The following is a 24,397-nucleotide window of genomic DNA, read 5'->3' on the forward strand; positions in this document are numbered from 1 at the left end:
GAAAGAGTGGTTCCAGTATCCCAAGGAATGTGTGGGTAGAAAATTATGACAGCTTCTAATTACATATATTGTGGAAAATATATTTATACTGAAGTGGGAAAAATGAGCTTTACTATAAAGTTGGAGGCTGGCTATATTAGTTTTTTGTCACTATAATAAAATACCTAAAATAATCAGATAAAGAGAGGATGGGCTGAGGGTGTAGCTCAATGGTAAAACATTTGCCTAGCATGTGCAAGACTGTGGACCCTGAGTTTAATCTTCAGTAGTAGCGCGCGCACACACACACACACACGCGTGCACACACACACCCAAGAGGAAAGGTTTATTTTGGCTTAGTTTTGGAAGTTTCAGTCTATAACCACCTTAAGCCTGTGGCAATACATCTGGACAGGGAGCAAGTGGTAAAGAAAAGTGCTCATCTCATGCTCATGGAGAAGCAAAAAGAGGAAGAAGAGGGACCAGATTCTCAGTAACCCCTTCAAGAGCACAGAGCCAGTGACCTAACTTTCTTCCAGTCAGCCTTATCTCCCAAAAGTCCCATCTCCTCTCAGTAGGGCTGGGCACCAAATCTTTAATACATGGGCTTTTTTTTTTTTTGGTACTGGTGATCGAACTCAGGACCTTGCGCTTTCGAGGCAGGCACGGTGCCATTGAGCTAAATCCCCGGCCCAACACATGGGCTTTTGAGGGACATTCAAGCTCCAAACTAGCACTGGCAGGTTCATTCAATCCATATATTAGATATCAACTCCAAAATTGAAATTTCCAGGTCTATTCTCCTTCTTGAACTTTGCCTGTTAAGTAGCTTCACTTGGGAATATATGATTCCATAGAAAAGATAAGCAGAGAAAGAATTTAATAATTTATTAGTAAAACAGATTCATCAAGAGAAATAGTAACATATGCATATTACTTAGGGTTACCCAGCTAAACAACAGACTTATACCTTGAAGTGCAGGAAACATATCTTTCCTCACTGACACTCCCTTGAGGTGCCATTCTGCTCCCTCCCCAACAGTGAAAGTGGGCTTCTCTTGGAGCCAAGTCACTGCCATTAATGCAAGAGAAGGCAGCAAGGGAGTAGAATTGGGTGTGGAGTGGCTGGGGAATAGGGGCAGACAGCATCCTTCTAGCTAAGGAATAACTAGCCACAGACTGAATCACGAGATGTGAAATTAAACAAAGACCGTAGGAAGAAAGTTCTATGGAAAAGGCAGAAGCAGAATGTCAGGAGTGGGAGAACTGGAGTCAGAAACTGTAGTGGAATGGCGTTTTCCCTTTTCACTTTTCTCTTCCTAAAATCTCAACTTGGAAATTTCCAGTCCAATCTCCCTTTCTTGATCATAGGTAGTATAAAAGTTAGGAGGAGGTGACAGAAAAAAATATAGTGTGGAATAATACCATGGCACCAACAGGGTGGTCTTTCGCTTTCCTTTCTAGCTTGCTTTCTTTCACTCCTCCCATCTCTGCCAAAGAAATGGGGACCAGAATGGAAAAGGAAACTGAGTTGAGACTCTGGAACCTGGGTAGAGAGAGCAGCTTCCAGATATGATATCAAGGAACTCTTCTTCATCTATCATGTAAATAGAAGGAAATTCCACACACTCTACCCAGTTCTGGAATAGAAATACACAAGGATCAAGCATTCATAAGTCTAAGACTGTCTATATAACAAGATAAACATGTCGGTTGAAAAAAACCCCTTTCCATTACTTTAAAGTGTTTAATATACCATAGTAGTCATCCAAAAAAAGTTATGTGTAAAAGGTTTGAGAAGGGCCACAATTTAGCTCAGTGGCACCGAGGCCTGCCTCACAAGCACAAGGTCCTGAGTTTGATCCCTAGTACCAAAAAAAAAAAAAAAAAAAAAAGGTTTGAAGAATGAAAAGGAAACAAATATTTAACACCCCTAGTTTTCATTTTGGCTTGATACAAGATGCCCTGCATCCTTGTGCTTTAATCACTAACCTCTTGTAAATTATAGTAGCAGTTTTGGAGAATTTTGAGAAGTAAAGTTCCCAGTAACAATAGTTACTAAAAATTATTGACAACCAGGATAGTTATATTGGTCAGAAGAACTTGGAGTTCAAGGAAAAGTCTTAGAAACTACAAAAAAAAAAGTGAGAGGGCCAGGGATTTAGCTCAATGTTTCCGTCTCTTGCCTTGCAAGCACAAGGACCCGAGTTTGATCCCTGGTACCAAAAAAAAAAAAGTAAAATGAGAAAGTGGGAAGGACCTAATACTCGAAATACAAATGAAATGAGTATTTCTCTCTTCATCTCTGCAAAGTGGAAAATCAGGTTACACGAGATGATAAAGAAAAGAACAAGAAAAGTACACAGAGATTTAAAAAAAAATTAGTCATACAGAAAGGAGAGTAATTTTCTTTCAATGTGTTAAAAAGACATAGATGTGGGATCCTAGAGTTATTATTTATTATTCTCTAATTTTCAAGAATAGGCAACAGCTTTTACTTAATAAGAACATCAAAGGTGAAGGGGATGTCATTTTTTGAAAATAGCAGGAACTGATATTCATATTATCCAAGAAAAGGAATTGCAAGGTATCAGAAATAGACTTTATTGTGTGGTGTTCCTGGAAGAGGCAGCTTCAGAGAACCAACAGGCTAGAACAATAATGGGGAGTTAAATATAGCTAAGCACATTGTGATAATTAGTGGGGTTTTTTGGTACCAGGGATTGAACTCGGAACCTTGTGCTTTCGAGGCAGGCAGTGGAACCACGGAGCTAAATCCCCGGGCTGATAGTTAATTTTGTATGTATTGACTTGATTACGCTATGGTACCCTGTTTGGTCAAAACATCAGCCTAGATGTTCTGTAAATGAATTTTTTAGATATGAGTAACATTTAAGGGCCGGGAATTTAGCTCCGTGGTTCCGCCGCCTGCCTTGCAAGCGCAAGGTCTGGAGTTCAATCCCTGGTACCAAAACAAAAAACAAAACAAAACAAACATTTAAAGCGGTAGATTTTCAGTAAGATAGACTGTCATTTATAGTGTGAGTAAACTTTGCCCAATTAGTTGTGGACTTTAAGAGTAGACTGAGTATTCCTAAGGAAGGAATTCTTAAGACTGCAACAAAGAAAGATGCTTAAATTTTCTACCTGCTTCCCTGCAGAATCCAGACTTAAGACTACAACATTTACCTTACCTGAATTTTTAGCTTTACCAGTCTACCCTACAGATTTCAGACATGCCAGCCCCCAGCCAGTATGTTAAATACATTCTCTCTCTCTCCTCTCTCTTGATTCTGTTTCTGTAGAGAGCCCTATTTAATGTACACATCAGAGTATAACACATACACAGTGAATTTCTGCAGATTCCAGACTTAAGACTACAACATTTACCTTACCTGAATTTTTAGCTTTACCAGTCTACCCTACAGATTTCAGACATGCTAGCCCCCAGCCAGTATGTTAAATACACTCTCTCTCTCTCTCCTCTCTCTCTCTCGATTCTGTTTCTGTAGAGAGCCCTATTTAATGTACACATCAAAGTATAACACATACACAGTGAATTTCTGTAGAAATATCCAGCACCCATCTCACTGTGAAAAATGGTGAAAACTTGCTTAGTGTTTACTTTGATCTAGTCATGGTTCTATAACAAAACACCTAAGATTGGATAATTTATAAATAAATAGAAGAAACTTATTTCTCACAGTTCTGAACAATGGGGAGTCCCAGATGAAGTCAACAGAGTTGATGTCCAGTGAGAACTGCTCTCTTCTTCCAAGATGGCACCTTATTACTATGTCCTCATGTGATGGAAGTTAAAGGGGCATCACTAGTTCTCTCCAGGATTTTTGTTTTGGTTTGGTTTTTTGGTCAAATTAGAAATTGAACTCAGGGTCTTACCCAGGCTAGGCAAGCACTCTACCACTACCACTGAGCTCCATTCCTAGCCTCTTTTTTTTAAAAAAAAAATTGAGACGGTCTTGCTAAGTTACTCTGGCTAGCATCAAACTTGCAATTCTCCTGCCTCAGTCTCCTGAGTAGCTGGAATTGCAGGCATGTGTCACTATGCCTGGCTGTCCAGGACTTTTATAAAGTGCTAATCCCATACGTATACGAGGGTGCAGCCTTCACACCCTAAGCACCTCCTCCCAACTCTTAATATTGCTACATTGAGAAGTAAGTTCATCATGAATTTTGGAGAGAACACATACATTCAAAATCATACATGGGTATTGTCTCTGTTTTGATACAGTTTTGGTTCCTATCTTTGTATTGTCCAAATCCTGCAGAGCCTTCATGTCTCATTTCTGTTTTTATTTTATGTCAGTCTGTACTTAGATGTTCTGTGTCTGCTACCCCAGATTACCACAAACTTAGTGACTTCAAACAATACAAATTTATTATTTTACAGTTCTAGAGGTCAGTCTAAAATGGGTGTCAGTAGAGCTAGTTTCCTTCTGAAGGCTCTAGAAGACAAGAACCTCATTAGAGTCCAGTAATAATTCTCCTCCTTCTGACAAGTTATAATGTCCAGAAAGGTTTCCAGGTATTGTGAAGTATCCTATGAGGCAAAATTACTCTCAGTTGAAGTTACTGTTGTAGATCAATCATGGCAATCTTGTTCTCTTTTATCAAGTGAGTTACTTAGAGAAGGGCATATGATATAGTTATGACAAGATGGGAGAAGTCTGGGGGTTGCAAATAGAAATAAGAGTGTTCTAAGGAAGATTTTCCTTGCTGGCTGGGATACTGGTGTGTATTTATTTAATTCTTTTTTTTCTAATAGTAAAGATTGGTTCGTTGGTGGTAGTTTATACAAGTCAATATTGTTATTATTGGGGGGGGTACCGGGGATTGAACTTGGGTCCTGGAGCTTGCACAGCAGGTGGCCAAATCACTGAGCTAAATCCCCAGCCCACAAGTCAATATTATTACTCCCCAAAGAAGAACTCCATTTTTTATCAGATTTCAGGCCCACAGAAAGTTGAATGGAATTGAACCAAGTGGCTGTAGGGATGACTGAAATTAATCCCACTTCTTGGGAAACGAAGCAGTAGCCTGCTAATTCCTAGCATATGCTGTCCCACCAACTGTTAGAACCATGGTCATGGTATTCAGGAGGGTATTAGTTATCTCACCCTATAGGTGCACTGCAAATCCATTATCCTCTTGAAACAGCTTTTGTTTCCCTGGAAATTAATTTTAAAAATATCTTTTTGAAGCAGGGCTTATAGTTCCCGGGGCAATCTTATGAAGAGCAAGCAGATTTTGCAATATCTTAGCTCAGTTTGCGGTAGCCTTAATTCTTGAAGCTGAATATGAAAGATCAGAAAGATGAGACTAGCCCAGGTACTAGGTCAGCTGCTGAATCAACCTTGGGACTGACTACCTGAAGATACTAGAAATAAAAAAACTGTCCTTATTGCTTAAAACATTGTTTGTTAGAGATTTTGTTATTTGCTGCTCGCAGCATAACAACTGACGGGATTGAAACTGATAGGGATACATGTTAAACATTTTCCTCCTCCTTGCAACATACCCAAATGGCTATAACTATTTAAAATGCTACTCAGTATCAGTACTGAGGAATCGAAGAAAATTGTTCATGAATGCTATACCCTTAAGAAAAATTTAATAATAATTCAAAAAACTAAAACTCAAGTACCAAATAAAACAACAGGAGATGGAATAAAAGATTGCAGAATTAAGAAAATAATTCAAGGATCAAAATAGCACAACTGTTAAGTAATGTACAACAGTGAGAGACAGACTGGACATAACTAAAATGACATTTCTAACACAGAAGGAAGACTGGTTAATCATTACAATAGCAAGGGAAAAGAACACCAAAGTTAAATCAATTAGAAGTTAATCACCGTGGAGGACAAACATTATATAACATAAGACTAATTATTGTCCCTGAAAGAGCAATCCTTAAAAAATGGAGCAGAGGGCCAGGGATTTAGCTCAGTGGTTCTGCTGCTTGCACTGCAAGCGCAAAAGACATCTATTTTAGAAAGAAAACTACCTCTACCTTGAAATAGCACAATCATGTATATAGAAAATCCTAAAGAATCCATCAAAACCATCAAAATTGAATGAATTAATTTGCCAATGTTCTAAAAACTAGATCAGTATACAAATGTCAATGTATATTTCTATATACAAGCAGTGAACAGTCAGAACATAAAATTATGAAAACAACCGTATCAGAGTAGAATAAAAAATAAAATATGTAAAAAAAAATAGAATTTATTTTAAAATGCTGAAAGAAATTAAAGAGAACCTAAATAATGTGAAGACATTTATTTTCACAGATTGGAAGAATTTATTTATTTTCCATACTGGGGATTGAACCCAGGGTCTCACTTATTCTAGTCAAGCATTCTACTACTAAACTACATCCCAAGCCCTATTTATTTATTTATTTGGTAACAGGGATTGAACTCAGGCCCTTGCACTTGTGAGGCAGGCATGGTGCCACTGAGCTAAATCCTCAGCCCTCAAGCCCTTTTTATTTTGAGAGAGAATCTCACTAAGTAGCCAGCCAGATCTCAAAATTATAATTCTCCTACCTTAGTGTCTCTAGTGGCTGGGATTACAGACAGGCACCACCGCACCCAGAAAGATTAAATATCATTAAAATAGCAATATTCCTCAAATTGATCTGCACATTCACTGGATTCAGGGCAGTCTCCACCAGAATTCCAGCTGTTTTTTTTTTTTCTGGAAACTGACAAGCTGATCCTAAGAGTCACATGGAATAACAAGAACCCAGAACAATAAGAACAATCTTTTTTCCCCAAGAAAAGCAATCTTGTAAAGATTATTAGAGGAAATAATATCATTCTCCCTCCAAACTCTGTCCATTTCCCAATCTGGACTCACACTTCAGGGCACAAGTGATGCTCCTGCCTCAGCCTCTCCAAAGCATAAAGGCAGAAATATGAATTAATGTAATTCAATTAAAAGTCTAGAAGTAAACTCTTTTTTTTTTCTTGGTACCGGGGATCAAACCTGGGACCTTGCACTTTGTGAGGCAGGTGGCGGAACCACTGAGCTAAATCCCCGGCCCTAGAATTAAATTCTTATATTTACAGTCATCTGATTTTTGTCAAGAGGCCAAAATGGTTCAATGGGGAAAATAATAATCTTTGCAATAAATTGGGCTGAGACAACTAGATATCCATGTATAGGAGTGAATACGGACTTCCTGCCTCACATCACATGAAAAAGTGAACTCAAAATTGATCTAAGACATAAATATAGGAGGGAAAACTAAGCCAGGTGTGGTGGTGCATGCCTATGATCCCAGCACTCTGGGAGGTGAGGCAGAAGAATTACAACTTAGTGACTTAGCCAGATCTTGTCTCAAAATAAAATTTATTTATTTTATTTTATTTTTTTGATACCGGGGATCAAACTCAGGTCCTTGTGCTTGCGAGGCAGGTGGCGGAACCACTGAGCTAAATCCTTGGCCCAAAATAAAATATTTTAAAAGGCTAGGGATGTACCTTAGTGCAGAGGCCCTGGGTTCAATCCTCAGTACTGAAAATAAAAAATTAAAACAATAAAACTCTTGGAAGAAAATATAAGTATGAGTTTCTATTACTTTTGATTAGGCAGTGGTTACTTAGAACCAAAGAACAAATTTATAGATTGTATCTTAGTAAAAACATTTGTGTTTGAGTAGTGAGAAAATAAAACAACAAATCACAAAATGGGAGAAAATATTTACAAGTCTGTCTCTGATAAGATACTAGTATTCAGAATATATAAAAGATACTTTCAATTACACAGTACAACACAATCCAATTAAAATATAGGCAATGAATTCTCCTCTCCCAAATTAACAGAAATGGTTGGACCTTGGAACAGAGGCAAAAGTATATAGCTAGCCTGGACAGAGTGTATCACTGAAGAGCAGACACTAACTAAAGAAATCTCCAAGCCAGCAACAAAGTTTTTCTAATAAAATCAACCAACAAACTGAAGCACATACACACACTAAAATAAAACAATATAAATAAAATCAATAAAAACATGAGAAGACAGGCACAAAATGTCTCCAAAAACTCTCACCTCCCACAAAGCTGACCCACAGGGCATCAGTAGTGATGAAATGAAAAGACATACAGCTTAATTATTCAAAATGATGAAGGAGGAGATAAAAAGACTAATAACATGCTCAGTGAACTTACAGAAGATATAACTAAACCGATAATAGACCTGAAAGTCAAAATAATCTGTGAGTTCATAGAAGACATTAATAAAAATGTAGCTGATTTAAACAAAATGATACAAAATATGAATGACCAGGATAGCAGAGACCTGAAGTCCATAAAAAGAAATCAAACAGAAATCAGGAGATCAAAAATTCTCTTTTAAAAACTCTTGAAAGTAAGGGCAAAAGAACTGAGCAATGTGAGGAGAAAGTGTCAGAACAAGAAGATAGTATTAATGCCAATGGCCATATACACAGAGTTATCTTAAAAACAAGAGATTTGGCCACCTGCTGTGCAAGCTCAAGGACCTGAGTTCAATCCCCAGTATCCAAAAAAACAAAAAAACAAGAGAACATAACAATGGATCCAACAGCTGCTAGGTAATGCAAAAAATTGGAAGTAGTGAAAAATCAGAAGACAGCACAAGTAGTATAAGAACCTGCTTAAAGAAATAATAGCAGAATACTTTACAAATATGGGAAAAGAAATAAATATACAGATATGTGAGGAATATAAAACACAAAATAGCTACTAACAGAAAAGAACTTCTTGATAATGTATCATCATCAAACCCTCAGAAGCCCTGTTAACAGAAGAACAGAATCTTAAAAGTTGTTAGATAAAAACAAGCAATTCCATACAAAGGAAAACTTATTAGAATAACAGCAAACTTCTTAACACAAACCTTATAGGCCAGAAGAGCCTAGAGTGAAGTATTTCAAGACCTGAAAGAAAATAATTTCCAATACAGACTAATATACCTTCTAAAACTATCCTTCAAAATTTTTGGAGAAATAAGGTATTTCCATGACAAAGAATACCTTATGATACTCATGAGCACCAAACCAACACTCCAAAAAATTCACAAAGATACCATAGAATCAAATAATAAAGCCAATATGCCAAATAGTTTAATAGAATAAATGCAACAGGCAGAGTGAATAGTTAAACAGAGGAGGAAAGGGGTGGGGGAGAGTGAATCAGCCACAAAAAAATAATGCAATTACAGGAATAAGTCAATATATTTCAGTAACTCTTTCATGTTAGTGATCTCAATTCACAATCAAAACAAAAAGAATAGCAGAATGGATTGAAAAAACCCAAAAGTATGCTGTATATAAGAAACAGAATCCAAAAAAGAAATTATGAACTAAAAATTAAAAAATGGAAAAGAACATTCTATGCAATGGGAAGCCAAAAACAAGCAAGAGCAGCTATTCTATTTTCAGGAAAAGTAAACTTCAAGGCAAAACTGATCAGAAGAGGCAATAAGATGACTACATATTGGTGAGGGAACAATTCAACAGAAAAAGATAACAATTATAAACATATGTACACCAAAAACTGGTACACCAAACTTCATAAAATAAATACTACTAGACATAGACGGTCAGATAGACATGAAGTCTTTTAGAGTGGGAGAACTCAATATTCCACTGTAACAAATAGACAAATAGAAAAAAAAGAAAGAAAGAAGTATCAGAGTTGAGAAAAACCTTCGAACAAATGAATTTAATAGATATCTATAGAATGTTCCACCCAACAACAGAGTACATATTCTTCTCAGTGTTGCATAAATTTTTCATCAAAATAAACTACATACTAACCCATAATGCATGCTTAAGTAAATGTAAAATAATCAAAATGATCCCATACATATTATCAGATCATAGAGCAATGAAACTAGCAATCAAAGACAAAAGAAACCACAAAAGTTATCCAATGGAATGGAAATTAAGCAATACCCTCTTGAATAATCAATGGGTCACAGAAGAAATCAAAGATGAAATTAGTTTCTGGAAGTAAACAACAATGCCAGTGCAGTACACCAGAATCTAGTAGACACAATGAAAACAGTTCTAAGAGGGAAGTTTATAGCTGTGTGTGCCCACATCAAAAACACAACAAAACAGAGGAAAGCCAAGTGAATAACCTAATGATGTGCCTCAGGGTCCTAGAAACAAGAACAATCTAAATCCAAAAGTTTTCCAAGGAAGAAAATTACAAGGATCAGAGTAGATGTTAATGAAATTAAGACCAACCCCCCCCTCAAAGAATCAGTGAATCAAAGAGCTGATTCTTCAAGAGAATAAACAAAATATACAAACCCTTAGACAAGCTTACCAATAAAAGGCAAGAACCAAATCAGTGCAATTATAATTGATAAAGATGAAGTCACGATGCACATCACAAAAATCCAGATGAGTAGTAACAATATCAAAAATCTGTACTCCAAAACAGTGGAGAATTGAGAAGAAATGTATAAATTTCTAGGTACATGTAAATAAAGTAACAAAACTGAATCAAGAAATATATAAAGACCATGAATGATTCAAAAGCAAACAATGAAATTGAAACAGTAACAAAAAACTTACCAAGAATAGCTAAGAATCTGATTCATTCGACACTGAATTCTACAATTACTTTAGGAAAGATCTAATACTAATACTCCTCAAACTCTAATTGAAATGGAAAGGGAAGAGGCACTCCCAGTATCATTTGTGGAAGCTAGAATTACCATGATTTCAAACAATACAAGGACTCAGCTAAAAAGGAAAACTACGGGCAAATCTCTTAGTGAACATAGACATGAAAATCCTCAACAAGATATTGACAAACACAATAAAACAATCAAAAAGATCATATATTAAAATTAATTGTGCTTCATCTTAGGAATGAAAGTATGGTAAACATATGCAAATCAATAATGTAATGCATCACATAAACAGAAGCAAGGACAAAAACTACTTAATCATCTCAGTAGACACATTAAAACCTTTGACAAAATCCAACATCCATTTGTAATAAAACCCTGAAGAAAATAGATAGAAAAGTTCCTTATATCAACCTGGTGAAAGTCATTTATGACAAACCTACCGCCAATATTAACTGGGGAAAAGCTGAAAGCTTTCCTGCTAAAATCAGGAACAAGTTAAGGATGTCCAGTATCACCACTTCTGTTAAAAATAGTACTCAAAATATTAGCCAGAGAAATCAGGCAAGGGTAAGTAATAAAAGGAATATGTATAGGAAAAGAAGAAGTCAAATTGTCAATATTTACAGATGACATGATCCTCTACATAAAAGACCCAAAAAATTCTACCAGAAGATTTCTAGAATTAATAATCAAATTCAGTAATGCAGCAGAATACAAACTGACCACAGAAACATCAATACCATTCCTGTACAATGAAAATGAACAAATCAAAAAGCAATGAAGAAAGCAAGACCATTCACAATTGCATCAAGAATAATTAAATACTTAAGAATTAACCTGAAGAAGGAAGTGAAAAACCTCTAAGTAAGGCCCCCAATTTACGAATGAGTTCCATTCAGGAAGAATGTTCACAAGTCGGATTCATTCCTAAGTCCACCACGGTGAGTCTTATGGACCTTTGACACAGTATACAATGTAAACACACACACACACGCACACCAATACTGTAAAAGAACTATTTTTACTTTAAGCACAGTAAGCACACAGCAACACAACTGTGGAGTGTCTGGCAGGCACATGAGCTACTTCCTCATGCTTTTTCCCATCTGCCAATGTTTGTTATGTGAAGTCTGTTTGTATTTGTGAAAGTTCAAAACTCGAATGTTTGTAAGTCAGAGAATTACAGTGCTCTTAAAAAGAGATCAAAGAGCATATCAGAAAATGAAAAGATATTTCCTATTCCTGGATAGGCAGGACCTGTATTATCAAAATGGCCATTCTTTCAAAACTGATATACAGATCTAATAAAATCTCAAATCAAAATCAATCAGGATTTCTTACAGAACCAGACAAAACAATCCTAAACTTCATATGGAATTAGAAAAAACCCAGAATAGCAAAAGCAGTGCTGGGCAATAAGAGCAAAGCAGGAGGCATCACAAGTCTGGACTTCAAGTTAGATTACAAAGCTACAGTGATTAAAAACAGAATGCTACTGGCACCAAAACATATGGATCAATGAAACAGAATAGAGAATTGTGGAAACAACTCTAGGTACATTCAGCTATCTGCTCTTTGACAAAAGAGCAACAAATATACACTGGAGGAAAAATAGCCTCTTTTTATATGTTTTTTTTTTTTTTACCCCATTCTGGGAATCAAACTTGGGACCTTGTGCTTGCCAGGCAAGCATGGCGCCACTGAGCTAAATCCCCAGCCCAAGATAGCCTCTTTAACAAATGGTGCTGGGAAAAGTGGGTATCCACATGCAGAAGATGAAACCTAGACACATGTTTTTCATCATGCACTAAACTGAAATCAGGGTGGCTCAAAAATCTAAATGGTAAAACAGAAACACTGAACCTACTGGAAGATAAAGTAGGTAAAATTTTTGAAGACACAGACATAGGCAAGGACTTTCTTAACAGAACCCCAATTGTACAAGAAATAACATCCAGAATCACCTGAATCATGATCCAGGATCATGTCAATTTAAAATCCTTTCAGATAGATACTAATCTAAAATCAAAATGGATCAAAGATATAAATATAAAAATAGAAATAATCTGCTGGATGATAGACTAGGTGAAACTCTAGAAGACATAGATGTAGGCAAAGACTTTACGAACAAAACCCTGATCACACAGGAAATATTACAAAAAATCAACAATTTGGATTACATCATATTAAAAAGCTTCTGAACAGCAAAAGAAATCACAACCCATAGGATGGGAAAATTTTTTTTACTAGCTACCTCTCAGACAAAGGATTAAAATCTAGAATACATAAAGTATTTAAAATATCCCCAAATTTAAAGACCCAATCCAAAAATGGGCCTTTGAAATACTCAACATCACTGGTCATTTGAGAAATGCAAATTAAAACAACACTGAGATTCCATCTCACTCCAGAAAGAATGGCTATCATCAAGAAATCAACCAATAACAAATGCTGGTGAGGATGTGGGGGAAAAGGGACCCTTCTCCATTGCTGGCAGGAATGTAAACTGGTACAACCATTATGGAAATCAGTATGGAAAGTCTTCAAAAAACTAAAACTAGAGGTTTCATTTGACCCACCTGTTCTACCTTCTAGGTATTTTCGCAAAAGAGTTAAAAGCATTATATCACCATGATATATGCATACCCATGTTTATAGCAGCACAATTTATAATAACTAAGTCTTAGAAACAGCCCATGTGCCCATCAAAACTTGAATGGAATAAGAAACGTGGTATTTATAGACAATTGAGTACTACTCTGCCATAAAGAAAGATGTAGGGAACAGGCAAAGGGGACATTACTAGAACCTTTGCAGTTAAGTCCTAGTCTCCTACAAGCCACGGCATCACAAGGTGAATTAACTTATTATACAGAAAAGGTAGAAAAAAATGAGACTTTGAGAAGAAGCTGAGCTTTGGGCCTGATCAGTGCTGCTCTGGACAGCAAAGACGAACGCCCCCAGTTTAACGCACCTTTTATTCAGTACATCAGGAGAAACATCTAACAAATGACTTGCAGAGAGTTCAGTATATCGGGATAAACAAGAAGTAACAAGTGACTGGAGGGAGGGGGGGAATCCAAGAACAATGAAGAACTGAGTAGATGAAGATTTTGTTCCTCCCAGGATGTCTTCAGCTGGTGTAATCTTGTCCTGGAGCATCACAGCATCACTGGACCATTGAGGTCTCAGCTGTGACCGGAGCCCAAAATGGAGTTTTGTCTGGAAATCCCAGAACTGGGCTGTAGGCAAGAGAACTAGGCCTAATCAAATGATTTTCCCCCCAAATGATGTAGAATTGCTCCTGACAGAAAGATGAAACTTGAATAATTTGTAGGAAAATGGATGCACCTCGAGACAATAATCTTTTTTGTGTGTGGGTAGGGTACCAGGGATCAAACTCAGGACCTTGTGCTTGCGAGGTAGGCTCAGCACCACTGAGCTAAATCTCTGGCCCTTGAGACCATAATCTTAAATAAATCAGACACACAAGTTTGAATATTGCATTGTTTCTCTTGTGTGAGAACCCCCAAGGATGAATAAGGAAGATAATGGAGGACACTACTGGGAATTAGGAAGAACATGTTCAAATGGGAATGGGAACAAGGGAGGGGGAGGAGGAAATGAAGGAAGGGAAAAGGAAGAAAAAAGAATAGAAAGAAAAAATGGAAACAACTTGTGTAAATGGGGAGGGGAAGAAGGGGTGAAGGGAGGGAGGAGAATGAGTAAAAAGAAGAATTAAGACATATTATGTGCAGATACAAATTCCCTATGATGGGAATCAATATGTATGATTAATATGTATATGTGATCAATATGTATGACAAATATGTACTGATAAAACATAAAGTTAAAAAACTAATTAAATGTTTTAAAATCCTTCTGCATGGGAAGGAGACAACAAACGAAATAAAGAAACAACCTACAGAATAGGAAAATATTTTGTCAACTATTCCTTGGAAGGAATACTAACATCTAGAATATATAAAGGACTAAAAAAGTTAGGCCCTCCGACAAAAGATCCAATCAAAAATGAGCAATTAAAGTAAATAGATACTTTTTAGAAGAAGTATAAATGGCCAATAAATACATGAAAACAGTGTTCAACATTTCTGGCCATTAGAGAAATGCAAACTAAAACAAAACTGAGATTCCATCTTACTCCAGAATTAATGGCCAGACAGAGAATAAGAAATAGGGAGATAGATCATTTTTACTAGGGAAGGTGACTAAGAAATGGAGGGTGGAGGGAGGGAAGAGGAAAAAGTTGAAAAAGAATTAAATGTGTTATGTACATGTAGCAAATTAAATTATGAATGTATGTATTTAGCTCAGTGGATCCAGCGCCTGCCTCGCAAGTACAAGGTCCCAAGTTAGATCCCCAGTACCAAAAAATAAATAAATAAAATAAAATATGAATGTAATAATTATGTTCTGCAAACATGTACTAATAAAAGTAAAAAATTTAAAAATGTGTGTTTGAGAGAATGTCAAATCTCTGAACATTCTGGAATGAAGTCGAGCTGGAACTTCTTGAATTTGCTTGAGAAGCCTTGAGTAACTTGCTCCCATTTCCAACACCCTATCTTTGTAAAGCAGGGTTTTCTTTTTTCCTAGTTTTTATTTTTTATTAGTACATGTTTATTCGTACACATTGTATTAGTATATGTTTTATTAGTACTAATATTTTTATTAGTACGCATGTAGCATTACATAATGATAACATTCCTTCTGGGGAATTGGTACATGTACAAAAAACATATCAATTCTTTTCCCACTCCCTTTCCTCCACATCTTCCCCCCTCCACCTCTTGATTCTCCATTTTGAAAAGATCTGTCTCCCTATTTTGTATTGTCTATCTTTTATTTTGCTATTTATTTTTATTTTGGGTTTTACATAGATGAGAAACAATGCCATTTTTAAGCTTTTGTGTCTGATTCATTTCACTGATTTATTTCACTTAAAATTATGGTCTAGAGGTGCATCTATTTTGTTTTATAAATGACTCATTTATCCTTCTTTTTGGCAGAATAGTACCCATTTGTATAAATACCGCATTTTCTGTATCCATTCATTTGTTAATAGACATATAAGCAGCTTCACAAAATTAGATATTATGAGTTGTGCTGCTATGAACATAGGTGTGCATGTATCCGTGTAGTATGATGTCTTTAATATTTTTGGAAAGATACCTAGAAGGGGAATAGCTGAGAAAAATGGAATTTCTAGCTTTAGTTTTTTAGGAAATAATCACACTGATTTCCATAGTGGCTCTATTAGTTTACTTTCGCAATAACAATATAAAAGGATTCCTTTTTCCCTGGAGACTCTCCAGCATTTGTTATTTTTGATTTCTTGATAATAGCCTTTCTTTCTTGAGTAAGATGAAATCTCACTGATGTTTTAATTTGCATTTCTCTAATGGCCAGAGATATTAAACATTTTTTCATATGTTTATTGGCCATTTCTACTTCTTCTGAAAAGTATCTATTCATTTTAGTTGCCAGTTTTTTGATTGGGCCTTTTATTTTGGGTGATCTAATAATTTTCAGTTCTTATATAGTCTAGATTAAAGGATTCCTCTGCCATACCTCTCAGCCATACCAACCTGCCTCATAGCCAATCAAATATGGACTGAAACCTCTCCAAACTGTGAGCTAAAATAAGCCTTTTCTCATTTAATTTGTGGTTGTTGGCCACTGGGTTTCAATGCTGAGACATATAACTAAGAGAAGTGGGTTCCAGAAAAGTGGGGTCATTGGTGTGGCACTACCTGACCACATGGTTCAGAAGCCTTTGGAATTGGTTTGTGGGAGGAGTTTTGAAAGGTTCGTAGGTGCAGGGCTGAAGAAGCAGCCCTAGAAAGCTGTGTGCCAAGCTTGATGGGAGATTCTAATCAGAGCTCAGATGACCAAAATCCTAATAAAAAAGCTATCAAAAATGACAAGGATCAGGAGATTTCAGTTGGAAACAAGGACTTCATTGGTAATGGGACTCCAGGCCTTTGTCTTAATCCCTGTCAGACAATTTGTTTACATTTTGCTCCTGCGCTGAGACTTTGGGGATGAGTGAAATAAAGAACAATAGGCTAATTAATTTGGTGGAGGAAATTTCAAAGCAGCAAACTATTTAGGATGTGGCATGGCTACTGTTAGGGCTTTTAGCCAGCTCTACCTTGAGAATCAAGAACAGAAGTTAAAGCTGAATGATTTTAAAAAATTTTGAGTTTCATCAGAAAGGAAGCTTCTGTGAAGTTGGGGCCTGCAAAAATGGAGCAGAGGAGAGCTTGGTTGCTAAAAAGATTAGCACTAAAAAGAAGCTACCTACTTTATAACAGAATAATGAGAAGGATCCCTTGAGGGTATGTGAGAAATCAGTAAGGCCCCTTCCTTGGCAGGCTCAAAATCCCAAAAGTGAAAGAGTTTGCTTTGAGAACCATCCCCCATGCTTCAGAATGGTGGCGACCTAGGGAATTTGTTCCTTGGAATTCAGTTCATAGTACTCAGCCATCTAGGCATTTAAAGACATCTAAGTTCATGATAGAAGGAATCCTGGCTACTACTCCAACTGATGCCAGACCTTGATGTCATCCAAATGATGCTGGTTTATGTGCATGCAGAATGCAAGTGTTGTGGGGTCAGAAAGGTCTGGAAGATTTCAGAGAAGGCCTGGGAGGCCAGGCAGTATGCCTCTGAGAGAGCAGTTTGTGAAGGTATGATAATGAAGCTGAAAATGCAGTGGAGACCCAAGGATAATGAAAAAGAGAAATGTGGAACATCTGAGGAAGGCTGCAAGAAGAGAGAAAAGCCAGCCCAAGAGAAGCCATGAAGACTACAACTGCCAGCGATGCCACAGAGGCAGAGATACCCAATCCTTTTTGTTTGTTTGTTTGTTTTCTGGTACGAGGGATCTAACTCGGGACCTTTCACTTGCGAGGCAGGTGGCGGCACCACTGAGCTAAATCCCTGGCCCCCGATCCTTTTTGAATTTCCATTTTGCCACAAATTGCCTCAAGTCCTGGACATGCAACTTCAGGATTCAATGTTTTTCCTGCTGGGTTTCATTCTTGCTTTGGATCCATTCCTTTCTATCCCCCATTTCTCCCTTTTAAAATAGGAATGTTTGTCCTATCCCTTTGTATGTTAGCAGTGTTTAATGTTCTTCTGATTTTTACAGGGGCTCACAGCTAAGAGTTTGCCTTCAATCTCAGAGGAGACTTTGGACTTGGACTTTTCAGCAATGGTGAAACTCTTAGGACTTTGGAAACTCTCAGGGGGTCTAAACGGATTTTTCATAAAGAGATATGCATGAGTTTGGGGGGACCAGGGCAGAATGTTATGGTTTATATCTAGACTTTTCCCCCAAAACCTCATATGGTCATAGCTTAGACTTTTGGAATATGATTTGATCTGGTAACATGATACTTATGAATGTATTAGTCCACCAATGAGTTTATAGCTAAATATGATATTAAGAGGCAAGGTCTTGTTGTAGGAGGTGGGTCACTGGGTGCATGGCCTCAAAAGGTGCATCTCTCTCCCTCCTCCCTTGATCTCTCTCTTCTTTCTGACTCCCATGCTACAAATAAGCCTCCTCTGCCATGCCCTTTAGCCATGCTGCCCTGCCTTGGAGTCAGTCACCTATGGGCTGATATCTCTACAATCTGTGAGCCAAAATAAAGCTTTCCTCATTTCAATTGTAGGTGTTGGATATTGTGTCTCAGTGACAGGAAAAGTAATAAGACAGTGAGCATGTTTCAAAAATATGGAGAATATTTAAATTTTGAAATTTTATTACGGCAAAAGACACATTGCCATTATTTTCCCTCAGAATACTCACATTGCTTCAGACACACTTATCCCACTGTTCTTACCACTTTTGGGGGGAGGGTGTACCAGGGATCGAACTCAGGACCTTGCACTTGCGAAGTAGGCAGCGGCACCACTGAGCTAAATCCCCAGCCCTGTTCTTACCACGTTTTGAAGTGGTCTGGAAGTCCTCTTTCATGTCTTTATTTGTCCTGTCATGGCTGCCTTGATGTTCTCAATTGATTCAAAACATTTTCCTCTCACTGTCATTTTAGCTTTAGGGAAGAGCCAGAAGTCACATAGTGCCAGATCTGATGAATAAGGTGGTGGATGATGATGATGACACACTATAGTATTTTTAGAAATCTCCCTTTCTGTTCGATGCCACTTGGCAACAGCATTCACTATATTTTTTTTTATCACATATCATAAGGACACTCACCAAAGAGGATTTCCAGGCTGCTTTAGAAAGTAGCAGGAATGATGATACAAGTGTGTTTGAAGCAAGAGGGAGCATTTTGAGGATGATTAATAGCAATGTGTCTTTTACTGTAATAAATTTTATTTAAACATTCTCCATATATTTTATCACATCTTATTTGTCCACACATATATATGACCATTGCAGCATTGTTCATAATAATAAAAAAGTGATAATGGCTCAAATATTGATAAATATATTGTTATCTATTGATGTGATGGAATATTAGTTTACCAGGAAAGAAAAGTACTGACATATGCCACAACATGGATGAAACTCAAAAACATTATGATAAATGGAAGAAACTAAGTACAAAAGGCCACACAACCATATATAATTCCATTTGAATGAAATGTTCAGAAAAGACAGAAAAAAAGATTAGTATTTACCAGGGGTTGAGGTGAACAAAAAACAGCAACTAATGAAACTGTTTTGGAATCATATAGTGGTGACATGTCCATAATTTATGAATATACTAACAACCACTGCGCTGTGTTCCTTAAAAGGGTGGATTATTTTATAGCATGTGAATGAAGGAATGTTGTGGCACTTATATTAGTGCTGTTTGAGCTGATCTTCTCAGCCACATCAGGCTAAATCATTAACTGAGAAAGGCAATAGATACAGTATTATGACTTTCCTCTTCCCACATGGAAAATGCCCCAAGAGAAACCTGACTGAAAGACAAGAGTATCCAGTTGACCCAAATACTCCCAGAGAAGCAATTTGGTCTTTTCTTTTTTAAAAGGTTTTAATAATTTCTATAGAATATATAAAAGAAAAGCAAAACAATGCCCTTTCCTTAGCAATCTGCTTTGGGATACCTGGAGTAAGGATACTTATAGGAACCAAAAGACAGAAACCTCAGTCCTGTGAGAAGGCATAGAGGGATTCAGAAAAGAAAAAAACCATGTTGCTTAACAGTTGTCAGTGTTTAGCTCTTCAGTATTCATCTTTCTCCTCTTCTTAGCAACCAACTCATGGAGAATCAAATGTAATTCTGGGGTCTGAAGCAACAGAAATTCTGCAATCAGCTCTCTAGTGTGACTTGGCAAACTATTCTCTCTGCCTATCTCCTGCCTTAAATGTTTCTCTCCCTACTACCAATTGAATTCTTTAGGCTTTATCTTTTTTCCAGTTCACAGTTTCTGTATGTGCAAACTTATAATTTTTATCTTTAACACACTCATAACCTCTTAGAAGAAAATATTTCCTTTGTACTTTTAGGTTCTATGACTGATACTAAGAATTAAACTGATTTGAAAAAAGATTAATAGGAGAAAAATATATACATTTTATTTAATATTTTTGCATGCACACAGGAGCTTTCATAGTAAAAATGAAGATCCAAAGAAGCCATTAGGACAGTGTCTTATATATATTTTCACTTTTAATGTATGTTACTACTTCCTATTAATTTTACAAAATATTGTTTTTAATGTAATATTTTCATGCATGCATGTATTTTGATCATATCCAACCCCTTTATTATCCTCTACTGCAACTCCTTCACCCTTATTAGCTCACACTTGTTGAATAATAGGGTTTTCTTTTCTACTTTTACATCATCCTTTTTAGATTCTAAATATTAGGGAAAACATGTAATGCTTGTCTTTCTAAGTCTAACTTATTTTAGTTAACATGATGGTCTTTAGTACTACCTATTTTCCTGAAAATGACATAATTTTGATCTTTTCTACATCTGAATAATAATTCCATTGTGTATATATACTACATTTTCTGTATTCATTCATCTGTTGATGACACTTAGGTTGGTTCCATATCTTGGCTACTGTGAATTGTGCCACAATAAACATAGGTATGCAGGTATCCCCATAGTATGCTGACTTTACCTTGGAGTATATATCCAGCAATGGTACAACTGGGTCACATGATAGTTAGTTCTATTTCTAATTTTCTGGAGAACTTCCATACTATTTTCATAGTGGCTGTATTAATTTACATTCCCACCAGTAGTGTGGAAAGGTTGATTTTCCCTCCTCATCCTTGCTTGCTGTTGTTTTTTGTATTCATGATGGTAGTCATTCTGACTGGGGTGAGTTGGAACCTCAGTGGTCTCCCTGCCCCCCCATACTGGGAATCTAACTCAGAACCTTGAGCTTGCCAGGTAGGTGTGGCACCACTGAGCTAAATCCCCAGCCCGCCTCAGTGTAGTTTTGATTTGCATTTCCTTGATGGCTAAAGATGTTGAACATTTTTTGTACACTTATTCACTATTTGTACTTCTCTATTTGCCGATTTATTGATTGGGCTATTTGATTTTTTGAAGTTAATTTCCTTGAGTTCTTTATATATTTATATATAGATATTTAATTCTCTATCATAACTGGCAAAGATTTTCTTTCATTTTATAAGCTTTCACTCTGTTGTTTCCCTTGTGCAGAAACTTTTTAGTTTTTTTATTTGTTTGTTTTGTTTTTTGTTTGGTACCAGGGATCCAACTCGGGACCTTGTGCTTGCGAGGCAGGTGGGGGCACCACTGAGCTAAATCCCTGGCCCACTTTTTAGTTTGATATATTCCCAATCACTGATTCTTGTTATCATTTCTTTTTTTCCCCCCCATTAAGTTTCTTGGTACATTTTAGGTATAAAATACAGTTACATTCATCATTGGGATCTTGTACCATTACATGAGTATCTTGGTTCTTATTTTTTCCCCTTCCCCTGCCCTCCCTTCACCCCCTCCCCTCTTCCCTATTTGCAAAGATTTTGTTTCCATTTTTTCCCTTTTCTCATATTTTTTCTTTTCCCTTTTTTCCTTTCCCCTACCCCTCCCACTTCCCCTGCTCCTTTAGACCTTTTCTTCCTATTACACAATATCAATTATACATTTTTAAAATTACAATATCAAGATCTAGGAGACATTACCACAGATTTTACAGAATTTAAAAGGATATAGAAAGCATATTACAAAAATCTTTTTGGAAATAAATTTGACAACTTCTAAGAAGTACCTTGGAAGACAAATTAATGAAACTAACTCTGGAGGAAATATAAAATTTGAATAGCACCTAGTAAAGAAAGTATATTCCTAGCTTAAAAACCTACCTATATGACAACAGCAGGCTCATATACATTTTAACTGTTAAATTATATCAAACAATTAAAGCAGAAAAAAGAAGGAACACTTCTCCCCTCATTTTAGGAAATCAACATTGTGCTAATCCTAAAACTGGATAAAGATAATAGAAGAAAAAGTATGAACATAGATAGAAATTTGTTTAACAAAACAAACTATTAGAAGTCAGATCTGGCAGGATGTAGAAAGTGGTTTTGTTATAGGGATGGCAGTGTTGGTTCAGCATTGGAAGATCCACCTCCAAAAGTCATCATTTTAACAGAGGAAAGGAAAAAGCCCTATGATCCTGTCACTAGTTGGAGAAAAAGTATTGGACTAAATTCTGCAGCTGTTCATGGTGAAAGCTATCAGGAGACTAGAAGTAGAACAGAACTTTTTCAACAGATTATTGTTATCATTTCTTGTGCTATTGGAATTTTATTCAGGAAGATTTTGCCTGTGACTATGGCTTCAAGTGTTTTTCCTATGCTTTGTTCTACTTCAAAATTTCAGATACACCTAGGTCTTTCATCCATTTTTGTTTGATTTAATATAGGGTAACAGATAGATATCTAATTTTAATATTCTGCATATATATAATATACATAAGTTTTCTAGTTCCCTTTTATTAAAAAGCTACGTTTTCTCCAGTATATAATTATTGGCTCCTTTGTTAAGAATCAGATGGCTGTGCATATTTTTCTGTGTCCTCTGATCTAGTCCATTGGTCTATATGTCCGTTTTTATTCAAGAACCACACTGGCTTTGTAGTATAATTTGGAATCAGGTATACAGTACCTGGATGCCTCCAGCTTTGCTCTTTTTACTTAAGATTATTCTCACTATTCTGGGTCTTTAGTATTTTCATATGAACTTTAGGGCTCTTTTCCTAGTTCTGTGAAGAGTATCATTGGAACTTTTATGGAGATTGCATTGAACCTGTCAATCACTGTTGTTGGTAATATGCCCATTTTTTTGTTTGTTTTGGGTTTTTTTGTTTGTTTTTCGTACCGGGGATCGAATTTGGTACCTTGCGCTTGCGCTGCAGCGCTGGAACCACTGAGCTAAATCCCCAGCTATATGGCCATTTTAACAATACTAATTCTTCTAATCCATGATCATGGGAGGTCTTTCCATCTACAATCTTTTTAAATTTCTTCAGAAATCTGTAATTTTCCTTGCAGAAATCTTTTACCTCCTTGGTTGATTCCTAGGTATTTAGTTTTGTTTTTTGGTTTTTGTTTTTTGAGACAGAGTATCACTATGTAATTCAGCCTGGCCTTGAACTCACTGTGCAGCCCAGGCTGGCCTCAAGGCAGTTCAGGATCCTGCCTCAATTTCCTAAGGGCTGGGATTACAGGTGTGTATCACTATGCCTGGCCTAGGGATTTGTTTTTGAAGCTATTGTGAATGGAATTGTTTCCCTGCTTTCTTTCTTAGTTCATTATTAGTACATAGAAAATCCATTGATTTTTTAAAATGTTTATTTTATGTCCTACCACTTTGTTGAATTTGTTTATCAGCTCAAAGTCTTTTGGTAGAGTCTTTAGGGTCTTTTAAGTATAATCAGATAATCTGCAAGTGGGGACAATTTAGTTTCTTTTCCTATTTACATCACCTCCATTTCTTTCTCTTGCCTAATTGGTGTAGCTAAAATTTCAAGCACTATATTTTATAAGAATGGTTAGAGTAGCCATTCTTTTTTTAAAACATTAAATATTTATTTGGGTAACATATTTAAGTTAGAACTACAATGTTGACAATGCAAAATTTTAACACAGATCACAAGTGTACACAAAATAGTACTGGTACAAAGGGCAAAATGGTGCTAAAACTTAGGCTAAAGAGCTGCTGATTTTAAGAAATCAAAAGGCCTGAAATCACTATACAAAATAAAAAAGGTATTAAATACTTCCATCCACAGAAGTATTTATTATTGACTATATTTAAAAATTATTTGCATAGCTAATTATATATTAAACTGTAAATGATCATTATACATGAACTCCCTCTCAGAAGACAATTCCTGGGCCGGGGATTTAGCTCAGTGGTTCTGCTGCCTGCCTCGCTAGTGCAAGGACCTGAGTTCGATCCCCGGTACTGTAAAACATCTAATTTCATTGGAAAATGTGTATTTACTGTCAGTAAAGAAAACAGTTAATGATATTACTGTAAATATCAGAAAGGCTACCAAACAGAAAAAAGAAATAAAATTTCTTCTTTGTCTTCAAAGGGCTTTCCTTGTAGAGTGAAGCACTTACCTTGCTGAACTGAATGTATTATTGGAGACTGTCCTCTGTCAAAGTGAAGCTCCTGAATCATTAGACTTGGCTTTACAAATCAAAAATGCAAAGAAATCATACAGTGCTCTTATTATAGGAGACCAT

At 36.4% G+C, this 24,397-nt stretch overlaps 1 pseudogene; it reads right to left on the reverse strand.

Annotated features, from left to right (window-relative positions):
- Positions 1–5,004: 5,004 nt before the first annotated feature.
- On the reverse strand, positions 5,005–24,397 carry LOC147827986 (cytochrome c oxidase subunit 7A2, mitochondrial pseudogene; annotated as a pseudogene).

The sequence above is a fragment of the Heterocephalus glaber genome, unplaced genomic scaffold (genome assembly GCF_053883595.1).
Source record: "Heterocephalus glaber isolate CG9 unplaced genomic scaffold, H.glaber_assembly_v1.0 deba00001428, whole genome shotgun sequence".
Taxonomy (NCBI): Eukaryota; Metazoa; Chordata; class Mammalia; order Rodentia; family Bathyergidae; genus Heterocephalus; species Heterocephalus glaber.